The following is a 15,982-nucleotide window of genomic DNA, read 5'->3' as shown; positions in this document are numbered from 1 at the left end:
ACCTGAACACAGAGACTGCGTGACAGGACCATACCTGAACACAGAGACTGTGGGATAGGACCGTATCTGAACAAAGAGACTGTGGGACAGGAACTGAACACAGAGTCTGTGGGACAAGACTGTACCTGAACACAAAGAATCTGGGACCGTACGTTAACACGGAGTCTGTGGGACAGGACCATATCTGAACACAGAGACTGTGGGACAGGACCGTACCTGAACACCGAGTCTGTGCGACTGGACCTGAACACGGAGACTGCGGGACAAGCACGTACCTGAACACCGAGTCTGTGGGACAGGACCGTACCTGAACACCGAGTCTGTGGGACAGGACCTGAACACAGAGACTGTGGGACAGGACTGTACCTGAACACGGAGAATCTGGGACCGTAGCTGAACACCGAGTCTGTGGGACAGGACCTGAACACAGAGAATGTGGGACAGGACTGTACCTGAACACGGAGAATCTGGGACCGTACCTGACCACCGAGTCTGTGGGACAGGACCTGAACACAGAGACTATGTGACAGGACCGTAGCTGAACACGGAGACTGTGGGAGAGGACCTGAACACAGAGACTGTGGGACAGGACCGTATCTGAACACGGAGACTGTGGGACCGTACCTGAACACAGAGACTGTGGATCAGGACTTGAACACAGAGACTGCGTGACAGGACTGCACCTGAACACGGAGACTGTGGGACCGTACCTGAACACGGAGGCTGTGGGATAGGACCATACCTGAACACAGAGACTGTGGGACAGGACTGTACCTGAACACAGTGACTGTGGGACAGGAACTGAACACAGAGACTGTGGGACAGGACTGTACCTGAACACGGAGAATCTGGGACCGTACCTGAACACCGAGTCTGTGGGTCAGGACCTGAACACAGAGACTGTGGGACAGGACTGTACCTGAACACGGAGAATCTGGGACCGTACCTGAACACCGAGTCTGTGGGACAGGACCTGAACACGGAGACTGTGGGACAGGACTGTGCTGAACACGGAGAATCTGGGACCGTACCTGAACACGGAGACTGTGGATCAGGACTTGAACACAGAGACTCTGGGACAGGAACATACCTGAACACGGAGAATCTGCGACGGTAGCTGAACACGGAGACTGTGGGACAGGACCGTACCTGAACACAGAGACTGTGGATCAGGACTTGAACACAGAGACTCTGGGATAGGAACGTACCTGAACACGGAGACTGTGGGACAGGACCTGAACACAGAGACTATGGGACAGGACCGACCTGAACATGGAGTCTGTGGGAGCGGACCTGAACACGGAGACTGTGGGAGAGGACCTGAATACGTAGACTTTGGGACAGAACCATACCTGAACACGGAGACTGTGGGACAGGACCTGAACACAGAGACTGTGGGACAGGACCGTATCTGAACACAGAGACTGTGAGACAGGACCGTACCTGAACACAGAGGCTGTGGCACAGGACCTGAACACAGAGACTGTGGGACAGGACCATACCTGAACACAGAGACTGCTGGACCATACCTGAACACAGAGACTGAGGGTCGGGACCTGAACACAGAGACTGCGTGACAGGACCATACCTGAACACAGAGACTGTGGGATAGGACCGTATCTGAACAAAGAGACTGTGGGACAGGAACTGAACACAGAGTCTGTGGGACAAGACTGTACCTGAACACAAAGAATCTGGGACCGTACGTTAACACGGAGTCTGTGGGACAGGACCATATCTGAACACAGAGACTGTGGGACAGGACCGTACCTGAACACCGAGTCTGTGCGACTGGACCTGAACACGGAGACTGCGGGACAAGCACGTACCTGAACACCGAGTCTGTGGGACAGGACCGTACCTGAACACCGAGTCTGTGGGACAGGACCTGAACACAGAGACTGTGGGACAGGACTGTACCTGAACACGGAGAATCTGGGACCGTAGCTGAACACCGAGTCTGTGGGACAGGACCTGAACACAGAGACTGAGGGTCGGGACCTGAACACAGAGACTGCGTGACAGGACCATACCTGAACACAGAGACTGTGGGATAGGACCGTATCTGAACAAAGAGACTGTGGGACAGGAACTGAACACAGAGTCTGTGGGACAAGACTGTACCTGAACACAAAGAATCTGGGACCGTACGTTAACACGGAGTCTGTGGGACAGGACCATATCTGAACACAGAGACTGTGGGACAGGACCGTACCTGAACACCGAGTCTGTGCGACTGGACCTGAACACGGAGACTGCGGGACAAGCACGTACCTGAACACCGAGTCTGTGGGACAGGACCGTACCTGAACACCGAGTCTGTGGGACAGGACCTGAACACAGAGACTGTGGGACAGGACTGTACCTGAACACGGAGAATCTGGGACCGTAGCTGAACACCGAGTCTGTGGGACAGGACCTGAACACAGAGAATGTGGGACAGGACTGTACCTGAACACGGATAATCTGGGACCGTACCTGACCACCGAGTCTGTGGGACAGGACCTGAACACAGAGACTATGTGACAGGACCGTAGCTGAACACGGAGACTGTGGGAGAGGACCTGAACACAGAGACTGTGGGACAGGACCGTATCTGAACACGGAGACTGTGGGACCGTACCTGAACACAGAGACTGTGGATCAGGACTTGAACACAGAGACTGCGTGACAGGACTGCACCTGAACACGGAGACTGTGGGACCGTACCTGAACACGGAGGCTGTGGGATAGGACCATACCTGAACACAGAGACTGTGGGACAGGACTGTACCTGAACACAGAGACTGTGGGACAGGAACTGAACACAGAGACTGTGGGACAGGACTGTACCTGAACACGGAGAATCTGGGACCGTACCTGAACACCGAGTCTGTAGGTCAGGACCTGAACACAGAGACTGTGGGACAGGACTGTACCTGAACACGGAGAATCTGGGACCGTACCTGAACACCGAGTCTGTGGGACAGGACCTGAACACGGAGACTGTGGGACCGGACTGTGCTGAACACGGAGAATCTGGGACCGTACCTGAACACGGAGACTGTGGATCAGGACTTGAACACAGAGACTCTGGGACAGGAACGTACCTGAACACGGAGAATCTGCGACGGTAGCTGAACACGGAGACTGTGGGACAGGACCGTACCTGAACACAGAGACTGTGGATCAGGACTTGAACACAGAGACTCTGGGATAGGAACGTACCTGAACACGGAGACTGTGGGACAGGACCTGAACACAGAGACTATGGGACAGGACCGTACCTGAACATGGAGTCTGTGGGAGCGGACCTGAACACGGAGACTGTGGGAGAGGACCTGAATACGTAGACTTTGGGACAGAACCATACCTGAACACGGAGTCTGTGGGACAGGACCTGAACACAGAGACTGTGGGACAGGACCGTATCTGAACACAGAGTCTGTGAGACAGGACCGTACCTGAACACAGAGGCTGTGGCACAGGACCTGAACACAGAGACTGTGGGACAGGACCATACCTGAACACAGAGACTGCTGGACCATACCTGAACACAGAGACTGAGGGTCGGGACCTGAACACAGAGACTGCGTGACAGGACCATACCTGAACACAGAGACTGTGGGATAGGACCGTATCTGAACAAAGAGACTGTGGGACAGGAACTGAACACAGAGTCTGTGGGACAAGACTGTACCTGAACACAAAGAATCTGGGACCGTACATTAACACGGAGTCTGTGGGACAGGACCATATCTGAACACAGAGACTGTGGGACAGGACCGTACCTGAACACCGAGTCTGTGCGACTGGACCTGAACACGGAGACTGCGGGACAAGCACGTACCTGAACACTGAGTCTGTGGGACAGGACCGTACCTGAACACCGAGTCTGTGGGACAGGACCTGAACACAGAGACTGTGGGACAGGACTGTACCTGAACACGGAGAATCTGGGACCGTAGCTGAACACCGAGTCTGTGGGACAGGACCTGAACACAGAGAATGTGGGACAGGACTGTACCTGAACACGGAGAATCTGGGACCGTACCTGAGCACCGAGTCTGTGGGACAGGACCTGAACACAGAGAATGTGGGACAGGACTGTACCTGAACACGGAGAATCTGGGACCGTACCTGACCACCGAGTCTGTGGGACAGGACCTGAACACAGAGACTATGTGACAGGACCGTAGCTGAACACGGAGACTGTGGGAGAGGACCTGAACACAGAGACTGTGGGACAGGACCGTATCTGAACACGGAGACTGTGGGACCGTACCTGAACACAGAGACTGTGGATCAGGACTTGAACACAGAGACTCTGGGACAGGAACGTACCTGAACATGGAGACTGTGGGACAGGACCGTACCTGAACACAGAGAATATGGGACAGGACCGTAGCTGAACACGGCGACTGTGGGTCGGGACCGTACCTGAACATGGAGACTGTGGGAGCGGACCTGAACACGGAGACTGTGGAAGAGGACCTGAACACGTAGACTTTGGGACAGGACCATACCTGAACACAGAGACTGTGGGACAGGACCTGAACACGGAGACTGTGGGACAGGTCCGTATCTGAGCACAGAGACGGTGGATCAGGACCTGAACACAGAGACTGTGGCACAGGACCTAAACACAGAGACTGTGAGACAGGTCCGTACCTGAACACGGACACTGCTGGACCATACCTGAACACAGAGACTGCGTGACAGGACTGCACCTGAACACGGAGACTGTGGGACAGGACCATACCTGAACACAGAGACTGTGGGATAGGACCGTATCTGAACACAGAGACTGTGGGACAGGAACTGAACACAGAGTCTGTGGGACAAGACTGTACCTGAACAGGGAGAATCTGGGACCGTACCTGAACACGGAGACTGTGGGACAGGACCATATCTGAACACAGAGACTGTGGGACAGGACCGTACCTGAACACCGATTCTGTGCGACTGGACCTGAACACGGAGACTGTGGGACAAGCACGTACCTGAACACCGAGTCTGTGGGACAGGACCGTACCTGAACACCGAGTCTGTGGGACAGGACCTGAACACAGAGACTGTGGGACAGGACTGTACCTGAACACGGAGAATCTGGGACCGTAGCTGAACACCGAGTCTGTGGGACAGGACCTGAACACAGAGAATGTGGGACAGGACTGTACCTGAACACGGAGAATCTGGGACCGTACCTGAGCACCGAGTCTGTGGGACAGGACCTGAACACAGAGACTATGTGACAGGACCGTAGCTGAACACGGAGACTGTGGGAGAGGACCTGAACACAGAGACTGTGGGACAGGACCGTATCTGAACACGGAGACTGTGGGACCGTACCTGAACACAGAGACTGTGGATCAGGACTTGAACACAGAGACTCTGGGACAGGAACGTACCTGAACATGGAGACTGTGGGACAGGACCGTACCTGAACACAGAGAATATGGGACAGGACCGTAGCTGAACACGGCGACTGTGGGTCGGGACCGTACCTGAACATGGAGACTGTGGGAGCGGACCTGAACACGGAGACTGTGGAAGAGGACCTGAACACGTAGACTTTGGGACAGGACCATACCTGAACACAGAGACTGTGGGACAGGACCTGAACACGGAGACTGTGGGACAGGTCCGTATCTGAGCACAGAGACGGTGGATCAGGACCTGAACACAGAGACTGTGAGACAGGACCGTACCTGAACACAGAGACTGTGGGACAGGACCTGAACACAGGGACTGTGGGTCAATGCCGTACCTGAACACAGTGACTGTGGGACAGGACCTGAACACAGAGACTGTGAGACAAGACATGAACACGGAGACTGTGGGACAGGACCTGAACACAGAGAGTGTGGGACAAGACATGAACACGGAGACTGTGGGACCATACCTGAACACGGAGACTGTCGGACAAGACATGAACACGGAGACTGTGGGACCGTACCTGAACACGGAGACTCTGGGACAGGACCGTACCTGAACACAGAGACGGTGGATCAGGACCTGAACACAGAGACTGTGAGACAGGACCGTACCTGAACACAGAGACTGTGGGACAGGACCTGAACACAGGGACTGTGGGTCAATGCCGTACCTGAACACAGTGACTGTGGGTCAGGACATGAACACGGAGACTGTGGGACAGGACCTGAACACAGAGACTGTGGGACAAGACATGAACACGGAGACTGTGGGACCATACCTGAACACGGAGACAGTCGGACAAGACATGAACACGGAGACTGTTGGACCGTACCTGAACACAGAGACTCTGGGACAGGACTGTACCTGAACACAGAGACTGTGGGACAGGACCTGAACACAGGGACTGTGGGTCAATGCCGTACCTGAACACAGTGACTGTGGGTCAGGACATGAACACGGAGACTGTGGGACAGGACCTGAACACAGAGAGTGTGGGACAAGACATGAACACGGAGACTGTGGGACCATACCTGAACACGGAGACAGTCGGACAAGACATGAACACGGAGACTGTGGGAACGTACCTGAACACAGAGACTCTGGGACAGGACCGTATCTGAACACGGAGACTGTGGGAGAGGACCTGAATACGTAGACTTTGGGACAGAACCATACCTGAACACGGAGACTGTGGGACAGGACCTGAACACAGAGACTGTGGGACAGGACCGTATCTGAACACAGAGACTGTGAGACAGGACCGTACCTGAACACAGAGGCTGTGGCACAGGACCTGAACACAGAGACTGTGGGACAGGACCATACCTGAACACAGAGACTGCTGGACCATACCTGAACACAGAGACTGAGGGTCGGGACCTGAACACAGAGACTGCGTGACAGGACCATACCTGAACACAGAGACTGTGGGATAGGACCGTATCTGAACAAAGAGACTGTGGGACAGGAACTGAACACAGAGTCTGTGGGACAAGACTGTACCTGAACACAAAGAATCTGGGACCGTACGTTAACACGGAGTCTGTGGGACAGGACCATATCTGAACACAGAGACTGTGGGACAGGACCGTACCTGAACACCGAGTCTGTGCGACTGGACCTGAACACGGAGACTGCGGGACAAGCACGTACCTGAACACCGAGTCTGTGGGACAGGACCGTACCTGAACACCGAGTCTGTGGGACAGGACCTGAACACAGAGACTGTGGGACAGGACTGTACCTGAACACGGAGAATCTGGGACCGTAGCTGAACACCGAGTCTGTGGGACAGGACCTGAACACAGAGACTGAGGGTCGGGACCTGAACACAGAGACTGCGTGACAGGACCATACCTGAACACAGAGACTGTGGGATAGGACCGTATCTGAACAAAGAGACTGTGGGACAGGAACTGAACACAGAGTCTGTGGGACAAGACTGTACCTGAACACAAAGAATCTGGGACCGTACGTTAACACGGAGTCTGTGGGACAGGACCATATCTGAACACAGAGACTGTGGGACAGGACCGTACCTGAACACCGAGTCTGTGCGACTGGACCTGAACACGGAGACTGCGGGACAAGCACGTACCTGAACACCGAGTCTGTGGGACAGGACCGTACCTGAACACCGAGTCTGTGGGACAGGACCTGAACACAGAGACTGTGGGACAGGACTGTACCTGAACACGGAGAATCTGGGACCGTAGCTGAACACCGAGTCTGTGGGACAGGACCTGAACACAGAGAATGTGGGACAGGACTGTACCTGAACACGGAGAATCTGGGACCGTACCTGACCACCGAGTCTGTGGGACAGGACCTGAACACAGAGACTATGTGACAGGACCGTAGCTGAACACGGAGACTGTGGGAGAGGACCTGAACACAGAGACTGTGGGACAGGACCGTATCTGAACACGGAGACTGTGGGACCGTACCTGAACACAGAGACTGTGGATCAGGACTTGAACACAGAGACTGCGTGACAGGACTGCACCTGAACACGGAGACTGTGGGACCGTACCTGAACACGGAGGCTTTGGGATAGGACCATACCTGAACACAGAGACTGTGGGACAGGACTGTACCTGAACACAGAGACTGTGGGACAGGAACTGAACACAGAGACTGTGGGACAGGACTGTACCTGAACACGGAGAATCTGGGACCGTACCTGAACACCGAGTCTGTGGGTCAGGACCTGAACACAGAGACTGTGGGACAGGACTGTACCTGAACACGGAGAATCTGGGACCGTACCTGAACACCGAGTCTGTGGGACAGGACCTGAACACGGAGACTGTGGGACAGGACTGTGCTGAACACGGAGAATCTGGGACCGTACCTGAACACGGAGACTGTGGATCAGGACTTGAACACAGAGACTCTGGGACAGGAACGTACCTGAACACGGAGAATCTGCGACGGTAGCTGAACACGGAGACTGTGGGACAGGACCGTACCTGAACACAGAGACTGTGGATCAGGACTTGAACACAGAGACTCTGGGATAGGAACGTACCTGAACACGGAGACTGTGGGACAGGACCTGAACACAGAGACTATGGGACAGGACCGTACCTGAACATGGAGTCTGTGGGAGCGGACCTGAACACGGAGACTGTGGGAGAGGACCTGAATACGTAGACTTTGGGACAGAACCATACCTGAACACGGAGACTGTGGGACAGGACCTGAACACAGAGACTGTGGGACAGGACCGTATCTGAACACAGAGACTGTGAGACAGGACCGTACCTGAACACAGAGGCTGTGGCACAGGACCTGAACACAGAGACTGTGGGACAGGACCATACCTGAACACAGAGACTGCTGGACCATACCTGAACACAGAGACTGAGGGTCGGGACCTGAACACAGAGACTGCGTGACAGGACCATACCTGAACACAGAGACTGTGGGATAGGACCGTATCTGAACAAAGAGACTGTGGGACAGGAACTGAACACAGAGTCTGTGGGACAAGACTGTACCTGAACACAAAGAATCTGGGACCGTACGTTAACACGGAGTCTGTGGGACAGGACCATATCTGAACACAGAGACTGTGGGACAGGACCGTACCTGAACACCGAGTCTGTGCGACTGGACCTGAACACGGAGACTGCGGGACAAGCACGTACCTGAACACCGAGTCTGTGGGACAGGACCGTACCTGAACACCGAGTCTGTGGGACAGGACCTGAACACAGAGACTGTGGGACAGGACTGTACCTGAACACGGAGAATCTGGGACCGTAGCTGAACACCGAGTCTGTGGGACAGGACCTGAACACAGAGACTGAGGGTCGGGACCTGAACACAGAGACTGCGTGACAGGACCATACCTGAACACAGAGACTGTGGGATAGGACCGTATCTGAACAAAGAGACTGTGGGACAGGAACTGAACACAGAGTCTGTGGGACAAGACTGTACCTGAACACAAAGAATCTGGGACCGTACGTTAACACGGAGTCTGTGGGACAGGACCATATCTGAACACAGAGACTGTGGGACAGGACCGTACCTGAACACCGAGTCTGTGCGACTGGACCTGAACACGGAGACTGCGGGACAAGCACGTACCTGAACACCGAGTCTGTGGGACAGGACCGTACCTGAACACCGAGTCTGTGGGACAGGACCTGAACACAGAGACTGAGGGTCGGGACCTGAACACAGAGACTGCGTGACAGGACCATACCTGAACACAGAGACTGTGGGATAGGACCGTATCTGAACAAAGAGACTGTGGGACAGGAACTGAACACAGAGTCTGTGGGACAAGACTGTACCTGAACACAAAGAATCTGGGACCGTACGTTAACACGGAGTCTGTGGGACAGGACCATATCTGAACACAGAGACTGTGGGACAGGACCGTACCTGAACACCGAGTCTGTGCGACTGGACCTGAACACGGAGACTGCGGGACAAGCACGTACCTGAACACCGAGTCTGTGGGACAGGACCGTACCTGAACACCGAGTCTGTGGGACAGGACCTGAACACAGAGACTGTGGGACAGGACTGTACCTGAACACGGAGAATCTGGGACCGTAGCTGAACACCGAGTCTGTGGGACAGGACCTGAACACAGAGAATGTGGGACAGGACTGTACCTGAACACGGATAATCTGGGACCGTACCTGACCACCGAGTCTGTGGGACAGGACCTGAACACAGAGACTATGTGACAGGACCGTAGCTGAACACGGAGACTGTGGGAGAGGACCTGAACACAGAGACTGTGGGACAGGACCGTATCTGAACACGGAGACTGTGGGACCGTACCTGAACACAGAGACTGTGGATCAGGACTTGAACACAGAGACTGCGTGACAGGACTGCACCTGAACACGGAGGCTGTGGGATAGGACCATACCTGAACACAGAGACTGTGGGACAGGACTGTACCTGAACACAGAGACTGTGGGACAGGAACTGAACACAGAGACTGTGGGACAGGACTGTACCTGAACACGGAGAATCTGGGACCGTACCTGAACACCGAGTCTGTGGGTCAGGACCTGAACACAGAGACTGTGGGACAGGACTGTACCTGAACACGGAGAATCTGGGACCGTACCTGAACACCGAGTCTGTGGGACAGGACCTGAACACGGAGACTGTGGGACAGGACTGTGCTGAACACGGAGAATCTGGGACCGTACCTGAACACGGAGACTGTGGATCAGGACTTGAACACAGAGACTCTGGGACAGGAACGTACCTGAACACGGAGAATCTGCGACGGTAGCTGAACACGGAGACTGTGGGACAGGACCGTACCTGAACACAGAGACTGTGGATCAGGACTTGAACACAGAGACTCTGGGATAGGAACGTACCTGAACACGGAGACTGTGGGACAGGACCTGAACACAGAGACTATGGGACAGGACCGTACCTGAACATGGAGTCTGTGGGAGCGGACCTGAACACGGAGACTGTGGGAGAGGACCTGAATACGTAGACTTTGGGACAGAACCATACCTGAACACGGAGACTGTGGGACAGGACCTGAACACAGAGACTGTGGGACAGGACCGTATCTGAACACAGAGACTGTGAGACAGGACCGTACCTGAACACAGAGGCTGTGGCACAGGACCTGAACACAGAGACTCTGGGACAGGACCATACCTGAACACAGAGACTGCTGGACCATACCTGAACACAGAGACTGAGGGTCGGGACCTGAACACAGAGACTGCGTGACAGGACCATACCTGAACACAGAGACTCTGGGATAGGAACGTACCTGAACACGGAGACTGTGGGACAGGACCTGAACACAGAGACTATGGGACAGGACCGTACCTGAACATGGAGTCTGTGGGAGCGGACCTGAACACGGAGACTGTGGGAGAGGACCTGAATACGTAGACTTTGGGACAGAACCATACCTGAACACGGAGTCTGTGGGACAGGACCTGAACACAGAGACTGTGGGACAGGACCGTATCTGAACACAGAGACTGTGAGACAGGACCGTACCTGAACACAGAGGCTGTGGCACAGGACCTGAACACAGAGACTGTGGGACAGGACCATACCTGAACACAGAGACTGCTGGACCATACCTGAACACAGAGACTGAGGGTCGGGACCTGAACACAGAGACTGCGTGACAGGACCATACCTGAACACAGAGACTGTGGGATAGGACCGTATCTGAACAAAGAGACTGTGGGACAGGAACTGAACACAGAGTCTGTGGGACAAGACTGTACCTGAACACAAAGAATCTGGGACCGTACGTTAACACGGAGTCTGTGGGACAGGACCATATCTGAACACAGAGACTGTGGGACAGGACCGTACCTGAACACCGAGTCTGTGCGACTGGACCTGAACACGGAGACTGCGGGACAAGCACGTACCTGAACACCGAGTCTGTGGGACAGGACCGTACCTGAACACCGAGTCTGTGGGACAGGACCTGAACACAGAGACTGTGGGACAGGACTGTACCTGAACACGGAGAATCTGGGACCGTAGCTGAACACCGAGTCTGTGGGACAGGACCTGAACACAGAGAATGTGGGACAGGACTGTACCTGAACACGGAGAATCTGGGACCGTACCTGACCACCGAGTCTGTGGGACAGGACCTGAACACAGAGACTATGTGACAGGACCGTAGCTGAACACGGAGACTGTGGGAGAGGACCTGAACACAGAGACTGTGGGACAGGACCGTATCTGAACACGGAGACTGTGGGACCGTACCTGAACACAGAGACTGTGGATCAGGACTTGAACACAGAGACTCTGGGACAGGAACGTACCTGAACATGGAGACTGTGGGACAGGACCGTACCTGAACACAGAGAATATGGGACAGGACCGTAGCTGAACACGGCGACTGTGGGTCGGGACCGTACCTGAACATGGAGACTGTGGGAGCGGACCTGAACACGGAGACTGTGGAAGAGGACCTGAACACGTAGACTTTGGGACAGGACCATACCTGAACACAGAGACTGTGGGACAGGACCTGAACACGGAGACTGTGGGACAGGTCCGTATCTGAGCACAGAGACGGTGGATCAGGACCTGAACACAGAGACTGTGGCACAGGACCTAAACACAGAGACTGTGAGACAGGTCCGTACCTGAACACGGACACTGCTGGACCATACCTGAACACAGAGACTGCGTGACAGGACTGCACCTGAACACGGAGACTGTGGGACAGGACCATACCTGAACACAGAGACTGTGGGATAGGACCGTATCTGAACACAGAGACTGTGGGACAGGAACTGAACACAGAGTCTGTGGGACAAGACTGTACCTGAACAGGGAGAATCTGGGACCGTACCTGAACACGGAGACTGTGGGACAGGACCATATCTGAACACAGAGACTGTGGGACAGGACCGTACCTGAACACCGATTCTGTGCGACTGGACCTGAACACGGAGACTGTGGGACAAGCACGTACCTGAACACCGAGTCTGTGGGACAGGACCGTACCTGAACACCGAGTCTGTGGGACAGGACCTGAACACAGAGACTGTGGGACAGGACTGTACCTGAACACGGAGAATCTGGGACCGTAGCTGAACACCGAGTCTGTGGGACAGGACCTGAACACAGAGAATGTGGGACAGGACTGTACCTGAACACGGAGAATCTGGGACCGTACCTGAGCACCGAGTCTGTGGGACAGGACCTGAACACAGAGACTATGTGACAGGACCGTAGCTGAACACGGAGACTGTGGGAGAGGACCTGAACACAGAGACTGTGGGACAGGACCGTATCTGAACACGGAGACTGTGGGACCGTACCTGAACACAGAGACTGTGGATCAGGACTTGAACACAGAGACTGCGTGACAGGACTGCACCTGAACACGGAGGCTGTGGGATAGGACCATACCTGAACACAGAGACTGTGGGACAGGACTGTACCTGAACACAGAGACTGTGGGACAGGAACTGAACACAGAGACTGTGGGACAGGACTGTACCTGAACACGGAGAATCTGGGACCGTACCTGAACACCGAGTCTGTGGGTCAGGACCTGAACACAGAGACTGTGGGACAGGACTGTACCTGAACACGGAGAATCTGGGACCGTACCTGAACACCGAGTCTGTGGGACAGGACCTGAACACGGAGACTGTGGGACAGGACTGTGCTGAACACGGAGAATCTGGGACCGTACCTGAACACGGAGACTGTGGATCAGGACTTGAACACAGAGACTCTGGGACAGGAACGTACCTGAACACGGAGAATCTGCGACGGTAGCTGAACACGGAGACTGTGGGACAGGACCGTACCTGAACACAGAGACTGTGGATCAGGACTTGAACACAGAGACTCTGGGATAGGAACGTACCTGAACACGGAGACTGTGGGACAGGACCTGAACACAGAGACTATGGGACAGGACCGTACCTGAACATGGAGTCTGTGGGAGCGGACCTGAACACGGAGACTGTGGGAGAGGACCTGAATACGTAGACTTTGGGACAGAACCATACCTGAACACGGAGACTGTGGGACAGGACCTGAACACAGAGACTGTGGGACAGGACCGTATCTGAACACAGAGACTGTGAGACAGGACCGTACCTGAACACAGAGGCTGTGGCACAGGACCTGAACACAGAGACTGTGGGACAGGACCATACCTGAACACAGAGACTGCTGGACCATACCTGAACACAGAGACTGAGGGTCGGGACCTGAACACAGAGACTGCGTGACAGGACCATACCTGAACACAGAGACTGTGGGATAGGACCGTATCTGAACAAAGAGACTGTGGGACAGGAACTGAACACAGAGTCTGTGGGACAAGACTGTACCTGAACACAAAGAATCTGGGACCGTACGTTAACACGGAGTCTGTGGGACAGGACCATATCTGAACACAGAGACTGTGGGACAGGACCGTACCTGAACACCGAGTCTGTGCGACTGGACCTGAACACGGAGACTGCGGGACAAGCACGTACCTGAACACCGAGTCTGTGGGACAGGACCGTACCTGAACACCGAGTCTGTGGGACAGGACCTGAACACAGAGACTGTGGGACAGGACTGTACCTGAACACGGAGAATCTGGGACCGTAGCTGAACACCGAGTCTGTGGGACAGGACCTGAACACAGAGACTGAGGGTCGGGACCTGAACACAGAGACTGCGTGACAGGACCATACCTGAACACAGAGACTGTGGGATAGGACCGTATCTGAACAAAGAGACTGTGGGACAGGAACTGAACACAGAGTCTGTGGGACAAGACTGTACCTGAACACAAAGAATCTGGGACCGTACGTTAACACGGAGTCTGTGGGACAGGACCATATCTGAACACAGAGACTGTGGGACAGGACCGTACCTGAACACCGAGTCTGTGCGACTGGACCTGAACACGGAGACTGCGGGACAAGCACGTACCTGAACACCGAGTCTGTGGGACAGGACCGTACCTGAACACCGAGTCTGTGGGACAGGACCTGAACACAGAGACTGAGGGTCGGGACCTGAACACAGAGACTGCGTGACAGGACCATACCTGAACACAGAGACTGTGGGATAGGACCGTATCTGAACAAAGAGACTGTGGGACAGGAACTGAACACAGAGTCTGTGGGACAAGACTGTACCTGAACACAAAGAATCTGGGACCGTACGTTAACACGGAGTCTGTGGGACAGGACCATATCTGAACACAGAGACTGTGGGACAGGACCGTACCTGAACACCGAGTCTGTGCGACTGGACCTGAACACGGAGACTGCGGGACAAGCACGTACCTGAACACCGAGTCTGTGGGACAGGACCGTACCTGAACACCGAGTCTGTGGGACAGGACCTGAACACAGAGACTGTGGGACAGGACTGTACCTGAACACGGAGAATCTGGGACCGTAGCTGAACACCGAGTCTGTGGGACAGGACCTGAACACAGAGAATGTGGGACAGGACTGTACCTGAACACGGATAATCTGGGACCGTACCTGACCACCGAGTCTGTGGGACAGGACCTGAACACAGAGACTATGTGACAGGACCGTAGCTGAACACGGAGACTGTGGGAGAGGACCTGAACACAGAGACTGTGGGACAGGACCGTATCTGAACACGGAGACTGTGGGACCGTACCTGAACACAGAGACTGTGGATCAGGACTTGAACACAGAGACTGCGTGACAGGACTGCACCTGAACACGGAGGCTGTGGGATAGGACCATACCTGAACACAGAGACTGTGGGACAGGACTGTACCTGAACACAGAGACTGTGGGACAGGAACTGAACACAGAGACTGTGGGACAGGACTGTACCTGAACACGGAGAATCTGGGACCGTACCTGAACACCGAGTCTGTGGGTCAGGACCTGAACACAGAGACTGTGGGACAGGACTGTACCTGAACACGGAGAATCTGGGACCGTACCTGAACACCGAGTCTGTGGGACAGGACCTGAACACGGAGACTGTGGGACAGGACTGTGCTGAACACGGAGAATCTGGGACCGTACCTGAACACGGAGACTGTGGATCAGGACTTGAACACAGA

This window comes from Hemitrygon akajei, chromosome 11 (assembly GCF_048418815.1).
Source record: "Hemitrygon akajei chromosome 11, sHemAka1.3, whole genome shotgun sequence".
NCBI lineage: Eukaryota > Metazoa > Chordata > Chondrichthyes > Myliobatiformes > Dasyatidae > Hemitrygon > Hemitrygon akajei.
Note: the sequence above shows the minus strand (reverse complement) of the source record.